Below are 20,593 nucleotides of genomic sequence, written 5' to 3'. Positions count from 1 at the left end.
GCAAGAAGAGGAGATTTATTAAAGGGAAATAGATAGGGTGACTGGCCCTTGAGAAGAACCAGTGTTCTTTCTGATGGGGTCCTTCTTATACTCTGCCAATGGAAAATCTCTGAAGGGGTGGTTGATTTTTAGCCTGCAGCTAGGGTCTTGCGGTCACTTAGCCTGAGGTCTGGAATCCAGCGGTCCCGTAGCCTTGAGAAGCTAGGTGTCAGTGGATCAACAGAATGTGGCTTGGGCAAAGTGATCTCAGGGTCTCAAGGGTCACTGTGACTTCATTCTTTGTTTGCGAGGTCAGTATAAGGAGCCGTTTCAACCATGAGCCCCCATGGAGGCCCCCATCATTGATGACCAGTTTTGCATCTACCAAATTTTAGGAAAAAGAAGCTCAGTGCTACCTTAATTCCTTCAGCTTGACTAAACTCTAGCAGACAGGTCTCTTCACCTGCCTTTTCTAAGAGAATGTGTCTTCTCCCTTAAATTCAGCCTCCACTAAAATGACAGTAAAGAAATGACAATAATGATAATAAACCTTCAGAAACTCACAAGGACAAAATATATACTGGAGAAAACAAAAGCAGGTAATGTGTAATTGTACATTTTCTGCCTCTTGGAGATATGAATCTTCAATGCTGAAGGTCTTTCTCAAGGACCCGAGAACTGTTCATTTAAAATGTGATCTTCCAGAGAGAAGACTGAGGTCGCTATCTCCCAGTCTCAGGGAGAGGGTGGGAAACTGACTTCCATCAGAGTAGTGGGAAAACCTAAGGGCCTCCAGAACTCTTCCACGAGCTCATTCAGCCTTTGGGTCAGTGCAGCTGAGTTTCTCATTCACTCTCCCTCTCAGTGGTCTTCACTGAAGTCTTCCTTGTCATTTTCACCAAGCATCTGGTGTAATTTCTCCTTTATGCTCTGTGCCCTGACCTGACCCCACCTGTTTTCTCTCGACTCACATGAAACTGCTGCTTCTGCTGCTAAGTCGCTTCAGTCGTGTCTGACTCTGTGCGACCCCATGGATGGCAGCCCACCAGGCTCCCCTGTCCCTGGGATTCTCCAGGCAAGAACACCAGAGTGGGTTGCCATTTCCTTCTCCCATGTGTGAAACTGAAAAGTGAAAGTGAAGTCACTTAGTCGTGTCCAACTCTAGGGACCCTGTGGACTGCAGCCCACCAGGCTCCTCCGTCCCTGGGATTTTCCAGGCAGGAGTACTGGAGTGGGGTGCCATTGCCTTCTCTGCACATGAAACTGGGCTCCCACATATGGGCTTAATCAGCCCTTTGATCTTCTTTATAGATGATTCCATGCTGTAGCCCGAAATCATCTAATTGTTAAGTTTTTGTGTTTTTGAACTTCATATAAATGAAATTATACTGCATATTTCATATTAAATTACAAGAATAAGCTTTACCACCTGCTGAAAAAAGAGCTGGCTAAAAAACAAAAACAAAAACAAAAAACGGTCACCGAAGTAATCACGTCTTTCATAACTCCACAAACAGAGGAATGGGCCAAGAACCAGAAAAACTAAAACTAAAAACAACTTAAGAGGAATTCCTCGCCCTCTAAATCTCACTGTAATTATGCTTTCTTCAAGGATATTTTATTCCTTGACATTGAATTTCTGTATCATGTATATTCAGTAGTCCCCACTGGTAGATAACTGCAACTCTCTAAGACAATCAAGCTTTACTTTACATTTTAAAAGAAAAAAAAGTGACATATGAAGCAAATGAACAATTCCCCTTTCTTTTAATTAGATTCCAATATTTTCCCAATGTAGCAATACAAAATGCAAAATGATTAAGAAACTCTAATTGCAATTCTAGTTTCTGACTTCACGGAGGCCCAACTGTCAAATCTTTGTTGATGACACAGAATAATTCAAATTAGAGAGGTCTAGAGAGGATTAAGAAAAAACTCCAGAAGGACCAGTAGGGCTTGTTAATTGGACTGAGGCACAGTGGCTGGAAGGCAACACAGACAAGTGCAAAAGGCCTAGACTATTCCCTGGAAGGTGTATTCACATGCACACCCAGGGTCAGAAGTGAGTTTAAAGGTCATTTACCAGGTGTCTGTCCTAGGAGAATTTTTCGTCAACAGGTATCAAGAGTACATTCTAGAATGGATGCAAAATAATTCCAAACACTCTGAACTTCCCCCTCTTGTTCCTACCACAATTCAGCCAAACAAAACAGCAGAGCAAATGTCCTTTGGGGATCATGTGCAGATAACTGGTCTTATTTTCATAGTTTGGTGACTAGAACAGCATTTCAACTTTTGTCAGCAAGTAGTTGGGTAGTTTTGGTAGGACTACTCAAAATTTATTCTACAAATGTATAGTTGGAATAAAATATGACCATGCTTGCCTGGGGATTACAGTCAGCTTAGATATTGCATTTGCATATTTTAAAATATAATTAAAGTGTAGATGCTGGACTGATATTTATGGAAGCCATCACCTTTAGAGTGAGAATAATACTTCCATTGACTCTGAAAGTGTTTTAGACTGTGTATATGAAGACACAAAAATACTGCTATGTATTTTTATTTGAAGAGTCATGTAAGCATTCTCTCTCACTGTTCAAAATATTATTACTATTTTTTGCAACTTCCCTCATATCTCCAGAGTGTCCCAGTTGGAAGCCAAAACCATATATTTTCTGCAAGCATAACAAGAGAGATTCATACCTATTGTTGGGAGCAATTAGCAAACTCTGCAAAAGAAAATGATTCCAATATTTCCTGCAGCATAATGCCTCTAAGACTAATTAGAATACTCCTTATTATAGTGCTTTTCTAGCTACTTGGTGAAATTTATTACTGACATTAAGGGTAGAACTTTGGAGCTGCACACGTGCTTACTTTGCTGAGCTCACTATTACCTGACTAGAATAATCAAGAGAAAAAATTGACAAATGCAATAAGTATAATGACAAAAACACACTCAGATTAACATCTCCTTAAAGAGTAAGCATATGGCCCCAACGGAGATCCAGATCTTCTTGGCGGAGCATAGCCTTTCTAAGAGGCTGCCTGTCCAAAGGGTGTTACTGGGATCTGACAAGGATGGAAGGTGACTTCTATGATTAATGTAACATGATCTCAGCTTTTATGGGCTCAACGAAGTCAAAAGTTCTGGAAGCTGAAAGGAACCAGCGTCAGAGTTTCAGCCACATTAGAAGCGATCTTTAATGTCTGTCAATTCTGTAAGGCCTGCAGTCCTGTCAAGGCTACGGGATCCTTTCTTCTTGCTTCAAATGGTGCATGGCCTTCCAGGTGGCACTAGTGGTAAAGCACCTGCCTGCCAATGCAGGAGACAGAGACACAGCTTTGATCCCTGGGTTGGGAAGATCCCTTGGAGGAGGGCAAAACAACCCACTCTAGTATTCTTGCCTGGAGGATCCCATGGGCAGAGGAGCCTGGTGGACTCCATGGGGTTGCAAAGAGTTGGACACAACTGAAGCAACCTAACATGCATGCATGCATTGTAGCAAAATGAATATCCTCTTCTATAGAAGGAAATCATGAAATGAGATCAATGTTTCCCAAACTTGCTTGAGGAAATGATGAGCTGGGATGTTTATTTAAATGACAGACTTCCTTGTCTGATGAAATTTTGAATCAGTACTTTGGAGTGGAAATTAATGATCTATATTTTAATAATTTCCCCAACAATTGTTTTTATTTGACAAATAGGAAAAGAAGGGACTGAATGACCTTTATAATATCTTCTAGTTGTAACACCCCATGAACCCATAATCATTGCCCACACCAAGTGCTTCCTTAAAAAATAAATTGAGAAAAAATATTTTCTTGATTGGTAAACAGATTGTCCAAACAACAACAGCAACAAAAAACCCCAAAAAAGCAAAAACCCAATGTGGCAGACTGGATTTGAGAGAAAAGATGATTAAGAAAAAACTCTTATCTGGAGAAGCCCCAAAGCCTAAAAAGCTACATAGTCTCTATTGGCTAAACTTTTCACCCAGTTACCATGACAACCTTCATATATGCTGTGATGTAGAGAAAATTAGATATTAACCTAGATAGGCCTTTGAAAGGAAGAGCGATTTTTCAGACAGTGCTGATTTAGGCTATTCTACGGACTACAAGCCTAATGTTCTTGTCGGTTCTTCTAGCGGGCTTTGCTAAGATCTGAAATCTCTTGCTTGTCACACAGAGTTGTGAAAACCCAAACAGAAAAAATTAGGGTGAGAGTGAAATTAGTCAGCCCCTTGAGTCCATTCTAAAGGAGATCAATCCTGGGTGTTCATTGGAAGGACTGATGCTAAAGCTGAAACTGCAATACTTTGTCCACCTCATGAGACGAGTTGACTCACCGGAAAAGACTCTGATGCTAGGAAAGGTTGGGGGCGGGAGGAGAAGGGGACGACGGAGAATGAGATGGCTGGATGGCATCACTGACTCTGTGGACATGAGTTTGGGTGAACTCCGGGAGTTGGTGATGGACAGGGGGGCCTGGCGTGCTGTGATTCATGGGGTCGCAGAGAGTCGGACACGACTGAGCGACTGAACTGAACTGAACTGGGTTAGTAACTGCTCTGTGTTTTGCATCAAAGCCTCTGTTAATATGGGAGAAAGCTCTAGGAACAATGGCTGCCCCTCTGCTCTGAGGATGGGTTTTGACATGAATGATGCGAGAGGGCCATGGAGGGCTTCAGGTGGTTCCAGGATGATTTGGTTTTGAGGACGTGTGCAGCGTGCATCGGAGAAGGCAGTGGCCAGCCACTCCAGTACTCTTGCCTAGAAAATCCCATGGGTGGAGGAGCCTGGTAGGCTGCAGTCTGTGGGGTTGCTAAGGGTCGGACACGACTGAGCGACTTCACTTTCACTTTTCACTTTCACACATTGGAGAAGGAAATGGCAACCCACTCCAGTGTTCTTGCCTGGAGAATCCCAGGGACGGGGGAGCCTGGTGGGCTTCCGTCTCTGGGGTCGCACAGAGTCGGACATGACTGAAGTGACTTAGCAGCAGCAGCAGTAGCAGCAGCGTGCATAGACCTCAGGTTCTCACCTGTTTGGTCACCACCTTCACAGGTGGAATCTTGCTAGACTGTAGCAAGACGATCAGGGGTCTACATTTCACCGGAATGGAAGAGTTTTCAACAGCAGCCTTGCAGAGTTTTAGAGCTGCATGAGAGGTGGGAGGGCATCGGGTTCCAAACTCAGTATTCTAAAAGTGAGGAATCTAAATGCAGGGACCGGCAGAGACGTGACGAAACCCTACACGCTCTCTGGGCTCCAGACTCAGTGCTCTTTCCTCTGCTCAGGCTGCCTCCCACTTTACTCTTCCACACGGTTTTTCTAGAGTGAGAGCATTTCCTCTGTTTCATGGGATAAGCTGCCGCTGCCTGGAAGGCAGAGGGAGAATCTTGCCTGCTTGTGACAAGGGACAAGCATGTCGACTTCTGCTCCTGCCTCACCTCCTCCGCCCAGGTCAGAAAGCCATACACATCCTATGGTGAAGCAAACAACAGTGCGGCAGCTCTAAGGAGGAGGACATCACATACTGAAGCTCCAGTACTTTGGCCACTTGATGTGAAGAGCCAACTCATTGAAAAAGACCCTGATTCTGTGAAACAGTGAGGGCAGGAGGAGAACATGGCGACAGAGGATGAGATGGTTGGATTGCATCACCGACTCAATGGACGTGAGTTTGGGTGAACTCCAGGAGCTAGTGAAGGACAGGGAAGCCTGGAATGCTGCAGTCTATGCAGTCAGCCATGACTTAGTGACTGAACAATACATTAAAATCTGTCATATAGCCACATATACATCTAACGTCATTTCCAAATATATTTTCTTTCAAACATCCCTTTATGAAAAGCATACTGCTGTTTTCTCTCATTATGGATAATTATAAACCCTCATGCACTAGAATTAAGATAATATAAAATGGATTTTTTGAAGGGGGTTCAATCACAACTTAATTACAAGGATGAGATAACCAAAGAGGTTACTGGACAGAATGACAAGTGAGTATATAAAAGGTGAGAGGTTAAGAGTCTAGAAAGAGGAGAGGTTGAGAAGAGTGACCTTAGATTGTTTTGAGTAATAATGTAAGAGGAAGTACTTGCTTCTCCCTTTGCCTAACAAAATGATACAATGTTGAACCCCTGGAACTTAGGGAAAGGGTGGGGGCAGGACATGAGTTTAAGAGCATGGTTTGACACATGACTCAAGAGAAAAGATGCTTGCTTGGAAGGGTTTCTTGTATCTTGATGGATGAAAAACTCCAATAATAATACCTCATGTGCAATTTCATGATTATCAACTTAGTAATAACCTGTGAAAGTGAAAGTCGCTCCGTTGTGTCCAACTCTTTGTGACCCCATGGACGACAGGCCATGGAATTCTCCGGACCATAATACTGGAGTGGGTAGCCTTTCTCTTCTCCAGGGTATCTTCCCAATCCAAGGATCGAACCCAGGTCTCCTGCACTGCAGGTAGATTCTTTACTGGCTGAGCCACAAGGGCAGCCCAATGATAGCCTCTAACAATTTGTAATAGAATTACACTTGTTGGATTAATAGTGTCCATATTTGTGGCCAAGGACTGATGCTAAAGCTGAAATTCCAATACTCTGGCCACCTCATGCGACGAGTTGAGTCACTGGAAAAGACTCTGATGCTGGGAAGGATTGGGGGCGGGAGGAGAAGGGGATGACAGAGAATGAGATGGCTGGATGGCATCACCGACTGTATGGCCATGAGTTTGAGTGAACTCCGGGAGTTGGTGATGAACAGGGAGGCCTGGCGTGCTGTGATTCATGCGGTCGTGGAGAGTCAGACACGACTGAGTGACTGAACTGAACTGGATGTAGAAGAGAGCCAACTATTGGAGTCATGACCACACATTCAATGGTGAGGGTTAGGAAGTTGGGAAGAGAAAGCAGAGCTAGCATCTAGGAGGCTACGTCCTCTCTGCACTCCCAGGAATCACCACGGACACTAGGAACAAAGCTGGAGTGCCTACAGGAATGTGTCATGGAGGAGGAGTACTTTATTCCGATATTAGTAGAAATGGTGGCCCTCATGGTTGGAAAATTTGGACACTTTGGTTCCAGGATCAGGTACAGATTCTTTCATAACTAGTGGTGTGTTTATCACACACTTTGTTTCATGCCCAGCTGATATGGAGGTCATAAACTGATTTATCTGTGTAGCTGAGCTCTAACTATAGTTTAGTCGCTCCATCGTGTCTGACTCTTTACAACCCCATGAACTGCAGCACGCCAGGCCTCCCTGTCCATCACCAACTCCCGGAGTTCACCCAAACTCATGTCCATTGAGTCGGTGATGCCATCCAACCATCTCATCCTCTGTCGTCCCCTTCTCCTCCTGCCCTCAATCTTTCCCAGCATCAGGGTCTTTTCCAATGAGTCAGCTCTTTGCATCAGGTGGCTATTCTTGGTATCTGGAATTTTCCCTTGTTCATCTAGCTAGCTCTCCAAGGATCAAGTCTCAGACTGTAATGAAATAATTTCTTACATTTTAAAGGTTTATATATAGGTTGCTCTAAATAGGATGCTTTCCAAGTGGACGAAGTTTGGAGTAGACTATTCAGTCAACTGTACTCTCAAGGCTACTGCTTCAAAAGGCAACACTGGCTGCATCTGGGTTTTGTTATGTTTGGGACACTGTTCAGGGTGGCCGCTCCTTTATTTTAAAAAGACCTGAGAGTTCTGTTACAAAAGCATCTCATCAATGGTGCCCTCCCTTTTTCTTTCTTTTTTTTTTTTTTTTCTTTTCTTCACCACAAACGTGACCACAGTGTGCAGAGTTTGCTATTCGGGAGAAAGATTCACATAATTCTAGGAGGATTCAGGGTTCCTGGAATCTCCAACTCAAAATTTAAATTATGAATACACATGAAAGGGGGTGTTAGAAGACTGATGTGCAGATTAAGGAAGTCTTCGGGACATCAGACCACAGCTGACTTTCCCCAGTGATTTCATTGCCCACAAACTGGAAAACTGAACCCCTATGCTGGCCACTGCTGAATTCACCACAACGCCTCACCCACAAAAAGTGGGTGGGTGCATTTCACAGTGTGGAGTGTTGTTCGTGCCTCAATCTTGCCGCATCTCTCCTAACCTCGGGCAGCCTTGGAGCTTTGCCGCATGGAGGGTCATTTTGCATTTCTTCCCTAGGTCCAGCAAAAAGCTCCCAGTAAGACAACAGGAAGCCCTCAAGGGAAAATAGAAATAAAAAGAAACACAGAGATTCGACCTGATGAAACAACAGATGAATATTTAAGTTAATTTAAGTATGATCAATGAACTGCATAAACTCTATCATTAATCATGGCACTCATGAGCATGCTTTCTGGGCTAAAATTTATGCTATTAAAATTCAGTAAAACTCAGTCACAGTGTGTCTGTCTCTAGTAATCATGGTTAATGTTGATGATTCTCAAGTTCATGATGGATTCTGTGCATGACTCAAGAGACTGCTGTCTTCTCTCTTCACCTTCGCAATACTGGGGATTGGTAATTTCAGAGGAACCGTGGAGCGGAAGTTTGATGGGGAACCGCTGTCTCGGATTTCTCACATCCTTACAAGAGTCACGAGGGCGGTGCTGAGTAGTGATGCTGAGAGCAGGGGTGGAGCTGCCACAAGTGAAACCCAAAGAAATAACTGGGCACAACAGGTTTGCTTTGTGACTGCCAATGCGACATTTAGCAGTGTTGCGTAAGCGGGCCATGCTGCTCCACTTCAGGGAGTCTGGTCAAAGTTCATGCTTCAAGCACGAAGAAGCTCTTTCTGACAACAGGACTTTCAAAGGTCTATTCCTGTCACTGTTTCCAGAACACTGATGATCTGGCAGAGGCTATGGCTGCAAGAGACCACAGACCCATACAGCTCAGGCTAGGAAGATGAGAGCACTAGGCGGCCACTCACAGCAGAGCTCATGGAGAAAGACAAAAAAGAAGTAATAAGGGTGCAAAGGAAAATAATGAACGGGCATGCCTTCCCTGGTGGCTCAGACGGTAAAGCGTCCGTCTACAATGCGGGAGACCCAGGTTCGATCCCTGGGTGGGGAAGATCTCCTGGAAAAGGAAATGGCAACCCACTCCAGTATTTTTGCCCGGAAAATCCCATGGATGGAGGAGCCTGGTAGGCTTCAGTCCATGGGGTCCCAAAGAGTCAGACACGACTGAGTGACTTCACGTTCATGCCAGTATAACCTGGACAGAAGCAATACGGACCCACGTGTTCCCATAGCCGTCGTCATGGAGGTGATTACTCATTCCACAGGCAGAAGCAGCACTGACTACCATTATGGATTCCTTCTTTTTTTCAACCCTCGACAGTTATACATAGTTCCTATTTAGAGTATTTGGCCCATCAGTTCAAAAACTGCTGTCATCATGAAGCCCTGATTTAAAGAATCCTTGTGACAAGTTTATGTGCAATTTATGGGTCAGATTGGGGCAGAGAAGTGGGAGGGGAAGGGAGCAGCAGGGGAGATGCTGCAGGAATAGAAAAGAAGCAGGTGGGCTGGAGCAAGGGAGGTGGCAACAAAGCCCGTGGGGCGGCCACAGTGTTCTCTCCTTCCCTGCCCGACGTTCACACCCGCAGAGGAGAGGGGGACAGTGAAGTACTGCCTCCTGTGACGACAGCAGAGGGACGAGGCCAGGGCAGGTGTCCGCCCTGTGCTCCTTTCCCCCGTTCCCTCATCCCCCAGCCCTGACGGTACAGCTTTGGGATGCTCTGGGTCTTTGAGGAAGATGGTCCTGACATCCCAGGCCTGAGTGAGGTGCCTTCTCTGCGCATCTCCGTGTTCCTGCACCGTGAGTACTCTCCGGTACCCCCGTCTGCCTTCCCTCCTCTGAGCCCCGAGAGCATGCGATCCTGTCCAGCCACTGCAGCGTCCCCAGGGACCCCCTCACTCCCTCCCTGGCATGTAGGGCTGTTCAACAGTTTTCGTCCAACTGAATGAAATTGAGGCTGCCAATTCTTCACAAGTCAGGCGTTTCTGTGGCCACTGGCCCCCTGGAAGTCCCTCTGACCCTTCAGGACTTGGAACTGGGGGGTACCACTTCTGGAAGACATGCCCACTTAGAGAGATTGCCCACCATCCCCTCAGGGGCCCTGTCCTGACTTCCAGCTGAGCACCGGCTCACAGCTTAGTCTGCTTTCTTACTTACAAGGCTGTCTTCCTTCTAAGCAATAAGCCCCTTTAAGGTAGAGAGTATGTCTTCTGGTTCTTTTGTGTCCCTAACACCTAGCTGATTCGCTGGTGCATAACAGATGTTTCATGTGTATTTGATAAATATCATTGAGTGGACATAAGAGACACTAAGTACCCAGAACCTCCATCCTGCCTTTATTCTACAACTGCCCGTCCAACCACCTTGGCATTATTCTCTTTCTGGCTTTATTATGAGGAAACCAGGCAACGATCTACAGAAGGCAGGGAGGTAGGAACAGGTGCTAACTGCTGAAGTGATGCCTTCCCTGTTCCACACGGCACAAGGTGGAGAAGAAGTATGAGAAATGATTCAATAACCAAGTCAGGGACTGCCGGTCTCATTGCAGAGCAGCGCCTGTCCCCAGGAGTTACCTGAGATTTACCCCATCCCGGGATTTGACCTTTTTGGTTTTCCTTTAATTATGGCAGAAGTCAGTCCTGCTGGGTTTCTTTTTCACGCTCACCTCAGGAGACAGTACACATTGTGTGTTTCAACAAAGTGGTCTGAAGAAAAGTAATTAAAGTTGTTTACTGTAGAAAAGGAAAATAAACTTTGCTTTAGCTTAAGCCAGATGCCATGATTTTAAAGCAGATAATAAATATATAGAAGGAAAAATATTGTTTTACTGAAACTGTGGGATCCACAATCATAAAACTCTCTCCTTGAATCACTTAGTCTCTCCAATGTAACAAACACTAAATGGATAAAATTAACTAAATGCCTTTAGGCAGTAGATTTTGGGGCCAGAAATAACATGTATTCTCAGGTGAAGATGATATATCAGTGGACTGAGAATATGATAGTATAAGTTCAGCCATTTATCTTTGCAAATCATAACTTCATTCATCCCATCACCACCTGTTTTATATGTTTTGGGGAAAAAATGCCTTCTTAGATTGTGTGGTTATCTAGTAAACTTGAAAATGTAGTTCATTCGAGACTAGTGATAAAAATAAGATAAATTGTTCTTATTTTGCTTTGGTGAAAAAAAAAATTGAAAAGTAGGTCGTAATTGTGAGCATGCAGCTGTATAGCCAGGGCAGATAATAGAAAAAGTCTCCCTCTTTGTTTTTTGGTTTAGCATCCTGCTGCTGCTGCTAAGTCGCTTCAGTTGTGTCCGACTCTGTGTGACCTCATAGACGGCAGCCCAGCAGACTCCCCCATCCCTGGGATTCTCCAGGCAAGAACACTGGATTCGGTTGCCATTTCCTTCTCCAAGGCATGAAAGAGAAAAGTGAAAGTGAAGTTGCCCAGTCGTGTCCAACTCTTCGTGACCCCGTGGACTGCAGCCTACCAGGCTCCTCCGTCCATGGGATTTTCCAGGCAAGAACTGGAGTGGGTTGCCACTGCCTTGGTTAAAGAAGAATAAAAGTAACTCTAAGCTTCAAATATAATCCAGGGTGGAAACTGACAGATAAACTACTAGCTATAGTTAATAATCATACCTGTTATATAACAGAAGCGTCAATTACTTGATAGCTAAAGATGCAGTAATATCCTTTGGTTTTTGGTTGCTCAGAGAAGTAAGGAAAGAATACTCTGAATGAGGGTGACCAAAATTAGGGTTTTAAGAACCTGTAGGATTTCAGTTGGAAAGTAGAGGAAGCAACATCCCACAGCTATAAGCAGGGAAGCCACAGGCCCGCTCGAAGGACGCTAGGGGATCCAGGCCCGAGAAAAGTGAGAATTCCCATCGTGATGCTGGGAGATGCTGTCTGAGGAAGCCAGAAGGTGAAGCCTGGGGGACACCTGGGACCACATCAAGGGGGACTGTGAAAGTCACGCTAAAGAAAAGACCTCAGAAGTCTTTGGAAAATTATTTGCACACCAATAAAAAATATTTCCATGATTCCATCCAGTAATACTCACAGTTCACCCCTGCTTCAGACTGGGCTGGCCTGGGGGAAGGCAGAGAGGGAAGGTCAGGGGAAGAACAGACTTGCCAGCAAAACGATGCAAAGGATTTCAAACAGTGATTTCATAAAACCCCATGGCTGGAAGGGACCTTGAGTTCACTGGTGTTCACATTTCTGAGCGCTCTGGACCAATTTAGAGGGAAAAGGACACTGTGACCCATTTTCCCCAACAAACCTTTCAGTTCATGAAAATGAGCTAAGCAAACAGACAAGCAAACAAGCCCTTGTCAGATGCAAGCCCAGCCTCTGATAGACTCTGACGTGGTTTCGCAGTGACAGTCACACTCTCCCCATGCCACAAGTGTCTTACACCCGCTCATGTGACACAGGTCTGGGCTGGAGAGCGCGTGGAGGATGCTCCTGGGTCCTGCTGGCCACCGGTCTTGCTCACGGTCTCTGCTGAGTAAAGAGATGCCTCAGCTTCCCTCTCCCATCATACCCACGCGCCCAACACAGTCTCAAACGTATCTTCAGCTCCTCAAACCCTCATGTCATCTCATTGTCCGTCTGTTCCTTATTGTGTATGATTCTAGTTCATTGTGTGACTTTCCCCCTTAGCTACTAAGGAATGTGTTTCTGAAAATTCAACCAAGAACATGCTTCTATTTACTGTCATCCTTCAGAAATGAATTTTCAGCCCCCTAGCACAGATAATCGCTCAACTCTATCCTACAGCCATAAATATTACAAAGAAATAAATGGACATTAACGAATTATGGGAGCTTGACCACTGCTATCGCCAGTCCATATTTACGGTGTCCTCATAAAGTGCCCAGAGCAACAGCTCATTAAATCAATAGTTAGCCTCGGTTGCAATTAGGCTTTGGGTCTCTTGCAGATATTCATAAAGCCAATGAGATTAGATGCGAGATTGGTGTCAGAAATTGCAGGTACCAATCATGCTATTTTCCACAATATGATGAAAAACAGTTTCTAGGGAGCAACAAGAGCTCCTGGGATGCTCCGAGAGTGTTCCTGGGGTCTGTGTGCATCTGGGCATGCTTTCCCCTTCCTGTCTCTTCAGTGAGTTTAAACAGGAAGCATATGTGTCTTAGGAAAACTTGCACAGGAAGATTGAAAATGTCCATCACTGCCTTTCACACACACACACACACACACACACACACACACACACACCCTTGGGCATTTAGAATTGTGGGTAGCCACTCTTATTTTGATCAGGCATTCTTTTATCTGTTGTGAAGCAATGTTTTTCACAAGTGGGATGTATATTTTGAGGGGGTGGGGTTTATATGGGCTACAATTATATCATTTACTAAAGGACACTCTCCATGCTGTTTCTGAACCATTCTAACATGATGGCATTTCTTATTAACATCTATGGTGGAAAACCTTGACAATGCTTTTCTGACTGAGTAGAGTCACACAGTTTTAGAATCATTCTAGCCACACAGAACTTAATAGTTAGATTAACTTAGATTCTGGTTCTAGTTTAGATCCTAACACTAGAACGTGTACAGAACAGATTTAAACCAAATCTTATAGTTCATGAGACCAAGTTAAGATTCCATTTTAATTCACATTATTTATTTTTTAATATTATATATTTAGTTACTATCAATTTTTAACACAGGCAGCCTTTTTATGTAATAGATATGAAAACATTTAACAATTGTGAATCCCATATATAAATACAAAGACTTTTTACAACCTCCATTATGTCTGCTTCACTTTAAAATATTTACTAAAATGTAATTTCTTTGTTTCTGATGTCTCCTGCATTGGCATTGGATTCTTTACCACTAGCGTCACCTGGGAAGCTGAGACTCGGGTTCGATCACTGGGTCAAAAGGTCCCCGGGAGGAGGGAATGGCAATCCACTCCGGTATTCTTGCCTGGAGAATCCCATGGACAGAGGAGCCTGGGGGGCTACAGACCATGAGGGCACAAAGAGTCAGACACAGCTGAAGCGGCTGAGCATGCATACATGCAGTTTCTTTGTTTACCAAATGGACTCTGATAGCAGCAGTTACTTTCGTAACATATTGACAGATTTTTGGAAGGATTTAATTACTAAGGAAAACATGTTTATCTTCCTTTTGCATATTTCTGGGGCCAAGTTTGGTAATTGTATGGAGATGAGAAGGCAAGACGTTGCTGAACTCATGCCAGCATGAGTAATTTACCCTGACTATCCATCAAGGGATCTTGTGCGTTGTGTCTAGGCATCATTCCCCTGCATGATAGATGAATCGAGTTTAAGGAAACACAATTTCTTGAATACTTCTCTTCAAATTAAAAAAACGAATAAGACTCCCCCCTCCCCTGCCTTTTTTGAGAGTTTTGGGAAAGGGTTTTTGAGGCTTGGGTTGTATTAGTCAAGAAACCTGAGCGAGTGGACAGCTCTGTTGAAGAAAGGGAAGGATGATTTTCAGGAACACTCTCCTTTCAGAAATCTCCCATTTAAATACTGTCACATACGACCTAAATTTAGGATGTAAGTTATTTAAAGAACCTATGTGACAGGCAAAAGATACCTTCTTACTTGACAAACAGAAACTTCCCTACTACATATACAACAAAGTCTTAGCTGGGGACTATGATTATGGTAACTTTTCCTTTCTTTATTCTTCTCTGTATTTTTCCAAACTTTTTTATAGCTGGCATATATGACTTTTATGGGACTTTCCTGGTGGCTCAGATGGTAAAGAATCTGCCTGTAATGCAGAAGGCCCAGGTTCAATCCCTGGGTTGGGAAGATCCTCTGGAGAAGGGAACAGTAACCCACTCGTTTTCTTGCCTGGATAACTCCATGGTCAGAGGAGCCTGGCTGGCTACAGTCCTTGGGGTTACAAAGAGTCAGCCATATCTGAATGACTAACCCTTGCGATTTAGAATCAGAAAAAAGCATTCTTTTGTGAGTCCTCTTGAATCTTCTGCTCTCTTCCATCTCTCCACCTCGGTTTCCCTCCAGCTGCTTTTCCTGGACAAACTTGACACACACAGATCCACAGTTTGGTGTGAGCGTGGGGACAGAGCGATCCTGTAAGGAGTCAGCTTCCCTGGAGGGTCTGGGTGACTCGGGAGTTCAGAGGTAATGACAGAAGTTTGCAGTGGGAAGTGGCTCACCCAGGAAGGCCACACCACAGCCATCAGAATAGTTCTGGAACACAGATCCACTCCAGGACTGGTGTGGGCAGACATGGGCATCAATGCCACTGCCAACTCTGGGTGGAGGCCAGGGGTCTGCGGTAAAAACCGACTCTTCCTTGGGAGGTGATGAGTCCGCTGAGTTCTTCTGCACATGGGGACATGCAGGCAGGCACAAGAGACTGGATGCCCCCTTGTGTGTGCTCACTTGTGTCCGACTCTGCGATCCCATGGACTGTAGGACATCTTAATGCTAAACTGGTGCCTTCATCACTGGGGCACATGCTTTTGTTTTTATTAATTTACTTTTTATTGAAAGATAATTGCTTTATAGAATTTGGCTGTTTTCTGCTTTTGACAGTGTTTGGAGCCGAAAGTAAATAAAACTGAACGCATCAGTCACAAGGCTTGTCAATTCTCTTGGCTTCAAAAAGCTTTCCTGTGAACATAGTTGGCAAGGGAAGCTTGAAATCAGAGTCCAACAGCCCTTTTCATTAGGCTCTGACCCCTGAAGAAGGCGAAGGCTACCCACTCCAGTATTCTGGCCTGGAGAATTTCATGGCCTGTATAGTCCATGGGGTCTCAAAGAGTCGGACATGACTGAGCAACTTTCACTTCACTTCACTTCATCGTGTTTTTGGATAAACTGAGTTGGTGAATTGAGAAGGGTTTGGACTTGAGTTTCCTAAAGTACTGAAAGTATGTCTAATCCACCACATCTACAAAATAGTGTTGAAGTCTCTCACCTGGAAACTTTCATGCTGAAAGCTGCTTATTAATCTCTGAGTATTCCAGATAGAGATCCTGGGGCAGGTGGGTATTCCGTTTTCCTACAGCATCAAGGCAAAGTGTATGCAGAAGCATGTGCCTCTGCTGTGTTACACACCCGTTTGAGGATGAAACAGGTGTGTGTTTGGACCTGGGGATGTTTAAGGGAAATGGGGTGTGATGTTTCCAGGTCAGTTTAGCACAGCACAAATTAAGTGATGCTCAATAGTGTGGAGTTTCCAAATCATGTTGGACATCCATCTGTGATCACTGGCACAGAACAGCAGCCGCAAAGGGCACAAGGTTTGTGACATGGGGTCTCACAAATGCCCTCCTGATTTGGGGGATCCTGACCAGAGAATGGTTCCAAACCCTGGTGCTTATGAGCAGAGCCCACTGTGCCAGGGTCTTAAGAGGGAGAGCTGTTTCTCGTTTGTAAAGTTGAATGTTGAATCAACACAAAAGGAGCCTCAGGAGACCAGGGGGTCAGCTCAGCAGGGGGATGGAGGACACTAGTGCTTTTAGTTCAGTTCAGTCGCGCAGTCGTGTCCGACTCTTTGCGACCCCATGGATGGCAGTACACCAGGCTTCCCCGTCCGTCACCAACTCACAGAGCTCAATCATCTGAAATGCTGAAAAATGCATTAAAGCTCTTTGATCACAAAGAGCAAGGCTGATATCTGCATCTATTTAAAAGCATGTTAAATGACGTTCTAGAATTTAAGGGGTAAGATTGTGGATTCCCTTCTTGCTAAAGGGTGGCATTTTCCATCAGACCTGTTCAAGCAACCCTGAACAATGGTGTTGCAAAGCAAGTGTTTACTCTCAGGGGAGAAAAAAAGTGACCTGGGCTATAAAAATTCAAGGGCATGGCCGTGGGGCTCCTCAACGATAACTACCAGATAATGTCTTGTCCTCAATTCTGTCCCATGAGAACCTCACCCCAAAACAAACCCGTCCCCAGGTTTCTTTCGTCAGCCCTCCTCTCTCAGCCGGGCAGCCTTCATCTCAATGTGGTCTGCTCTAATTCCAGCACGTCGCCGCTGCCTGCAGCTGCTGGTATTTCCAGGTTGGTTCCAGGGAGTATTTGCTTTCTTTAAACCTGGAGTTTTCCTTCTTTAATTAGGGCCTCTGCTGAGATCTCCAACCTGTGCCAATGGGTCCTCAGTGTTTCACTAATAGGTTTTAAAACCTCTCTTTGATCTTTCACAAGGAGGGGGTCAGGTGGAAAGAGGAACAGTGGGAGACAGCTGCTCCGATGTTTTGGGGACATTTGGGAAGTATCAGAACTATCCTCCTTGTTCGAGTTTTCTATTTAATCCATAGCCTTTGATGTATGGATTGAGGGAAAGTGACCAAAGTTATGGTGAAATGGTAGTTTGGATCTCTGATGGATGTCAAGTAAATAACATGAAGAATGATAGTCCTTTAGTCAAGAGCCCTTTTGCAGGGTATCTAAGTGCAACATTTTGTTATCATTGCCGTGAAATGAAACTGTTCCATTCTTAAGCTCATCTCAAAGATCACGTCAAAGAGAGGTGCGATTCTTTCACATTTACTTGCTTTCATTCATTTTAAAAACTCATGTAAAGGAAAGGTTAAAATGTAGCAATACTGGGCAGTCCCCAGCTGGTGAATGGGCTCCACTACAAATTTTTGTTTGTGAACTGTTTGGAATTCTGAGCCCGTTTTCTCATACATGCGAGATAGTGTGTGCACGTGTGCTAAGTTGCCTCAGTTGTGTCTGATTTTTTGCTACCCCATGGATTTAGCCCTCCAGGCTCCTCTGTCCATGGGATTCTCCAGCCAGGAATACTGGGGTGGGTTGCCATTTCCTCCTCCAGGGGATCTTCCTGACCCAGGGATGGAATCATGTTTCTTAGGTCTCCTTCATTGGCAGGCAGGTTCTTTACCACAAGTACCACCTGGAAAACCAACTTAGAATGCTATAGTGATTGAATTACCAATGAGGACTTAATACTTTTAATACCAACTGAGAGAAAACATAATGATTCATACAGAGGATTCAGCACTGGAATCATTCAGGAGCATTGCAATATATATATATATACACTTCTGAGTATTGTCATATGTAAGCCCCTCAAACCAAACTGTGGTTATTTCCTGGCTCTGAGATACATCAGCTGATACTGTTTTGTTTCCATCATCATTGTCCTTCATTTTGCAGCTCAAAATGGACCATTTATGTCCATTTTACTCATGATGTTACTTAGCTTTATTACAAATTACACCATCAAACATATATTCATTCTGCATCAAACACTAACTAATAGCCGTTTCCACCTTTTCTTTTACTGCAGAGCCTGTAAGTCATGAACACAAGGAGATGAATCTAAGGCAATTAGGGAAATTCTATTCTTCAGGCCAATAGCTGATTGACTTAGGGAATGACATATGATTCAAGGATTCACTTCTAGTCAGTGAAGCACAGAGAGAGGTTCACTCAGTAATTTTTGAGAAAGTGGTTTCCCCCCCTCTTTAAACATAGAAACAAAATCCAGTAGCAATCTCTTTTCTGCTTAATGTTGTATCTCCAGCTTCACATGATGCCTGGAACTGGGGTGACATTTAGGAAGGGTGGGCATGGGGTGGGGTTGCCACTTAGTTGATGTTTAAGGAACATGCTGGAAGCCCAAGATTCTCTACTTCTTTCAAGGATCATGGTAGTTAATATCTCTCTCTACTGAAGTTTTTGCATTGTGAGTATACTGGGCATTCACCACTGACAGCACATAATCTGCTTACTTAGAGCTTTACTGATATTTCAGTTCCACTATTTACTCTGCATGGAGGAAAATCCTTGAAACCAACACACTGGAACAATACCTCTTTTACCCTGAATAAGGTCAATTCAAGACTTGAGTTTCTATTGTCAGCATGTTGGGCTGGGGGTTGGAAAAAGTGAAAGTATATTTTACAAGCTTCTCCTGAATTGAAGCTATACTTTCCCGCTTTCATCATTGTGAAAATCAGTTATTGTACATTGGATGTACAAGGATATTACTGTAGTACTATGTGCAATGGCAAAAGAGTTGCTCATGACGGTCATATTTAAGAATAACATTACTTTTACCGTTCGAAGTTAGATATTAGGGACTTGGAAATCCAAGAAAGAAAATAACAGCTTAATAAATTCTTGATAACTAAATTATATTGATGAAGGTAAATGTTTTATACTCCAATTTATTATCAGCATGACACACCTCACTAGACAACTATGAATTCATTTATGAAGCTTTGTTTTTATTCAAAAAAAATGTCTTCAGTTCTTTAAGGAAGATATAACCACTTCTCATTCTGGTATTATGACAGACTTAAGGGTTCTGAAAAATCTCCAAAATAATTCCTATAAATTCAGCATAAAATATAATGTGTCTTTCAATGCATAGCTGAGTACTGGAGGAGGTAAACAAAATCCTGATATCATACAAAGGAAAGGTGGATGAATCTGACAATGGTGAACTGGCACTTTTCTGGGCATATTTCTTATCTCGGAAAACAAGAGGATTAAGGGTGCACAGTTTTCTAGGGATAAGGAAATCTCTAGCGCTCCCCCAGGGTGGAGTGTTGGCATTTAGAGGTGAAGTTCCTCCAGGATGCATCTCCAATGCCCGTTGGGGCTAGGAAAGCAACTAGCCATCAGCCACAGAAAATGTTGCACTCAGTATGTCAGTAAATTTGGAAAACTCAGCAGTGGCCATAGGACTGGAAAAGGTCAGTTTTCATTCCAATCACAAAGAAGGGCAATGCCAAAGAATGTTCAAACTACTGTACAAATGTGGTCATTCACATGCTAGTAAGGGTATGCTCAAATACCCTTCAAGCTAGGTGTCAGCAGTATTTGAACCAAGAACCTTCAGATGTACAAGCTGGGTTTCAAAAAGGCAGAGGAACCACAGATCAAATTGCCAACATTTGTTGGAACATAGAGAAAGCAAGGGAGATCCAGAAAAACATCTATTCCTGCTTCATTGACAACACTAAAACCTTTGACTGTGTGGATCACAAAAAACTGTGGAAAATTCTTAAAGAGATGGGAATACCAGACACATTACTTGTCTCGTGAGAAACCTGTATGCAGGTCAAGAAGCAAAAGAATCAGACATGGAGCAATGGACTGGTTCAAAATTGGGAAAGGAGTACATCAAGAGTGTGTATTCTCGCTCTGCTTATTTAACTTATATGCAGAGTATATCATTCGAAATGCCAGGCTGGATAAGCTCACTTGGAATCAAGATTGCCGGGAGAAATATCAACAACCTCAGATATGCACATGACACCATCCTAATGGTAGAAAGCAAAGAGGAACAAAGAGCCTCCTGATAAGGGTGAAAGAGGAGAGTGAAAAAGCTCGCTTAAAACTCAGCATTAAAAAAACTAAGGCCATGGTTGCTTCCCAGGTGGCGCTTGTGGTAAAGAACTTGCCTGCCAATACAGGAAACATAAGAGGTGCAGGTTCAATCTCTGGGTTGGGAACATCTCCCAGAAGACAGCATGACAAACCACTCCACTATTCTTGCCTGGTAGAGGAGGAGGGGTCAGGAGGAAAAGGGGACGACAG

The 20,593-nt window shown here is 43.9% G+C and overlaps 1 protein-coding gene and 1 non-coding gene across 2 annotated transcripts in view; one reads left to right on the top strand and one right to left on the bottom strand.

The window, feature by feature from the left end:
* The window catches only part of CNTNAP2 (contactin associated protein 2), a 1,655,962-nt gene that overhangs the window by 370,398 nt on the left and 1,264,971 nt on the right, over positions 1–20,593 (bottom strand). The gene's annotated exons all lie outside the window — the stretch shown is intronic.
* TRNAC-ACA (transfer RNA cysteine (anticodon ACA)) lies at positions 8,993–9,064 on the top strand. The gene has a single exon. It is a non-coding gene; the product is annotated as a tRNA-Cys (tRNA).

This window comes from Moschus berezovskii, chromosome 3 (genome assembly GCF_049115385.1).
Source record: "Moschus berezovskii isolate FMDL1 chromosome 3, NW_MosBer_1.0, whole genome shotgun sequence".
In the NCBI taxonomy this organism is placed as follows: Eukaryota; Metazoa; Chordata; class Mammalia; order Artiodactyla; family Moschidae; genus Moschus; species Moschus berezovskii.
Note: the sequence above shows the minus strand (reverse complement) of the source record. Positions and strands in the feature narration are given on the sequence as shown.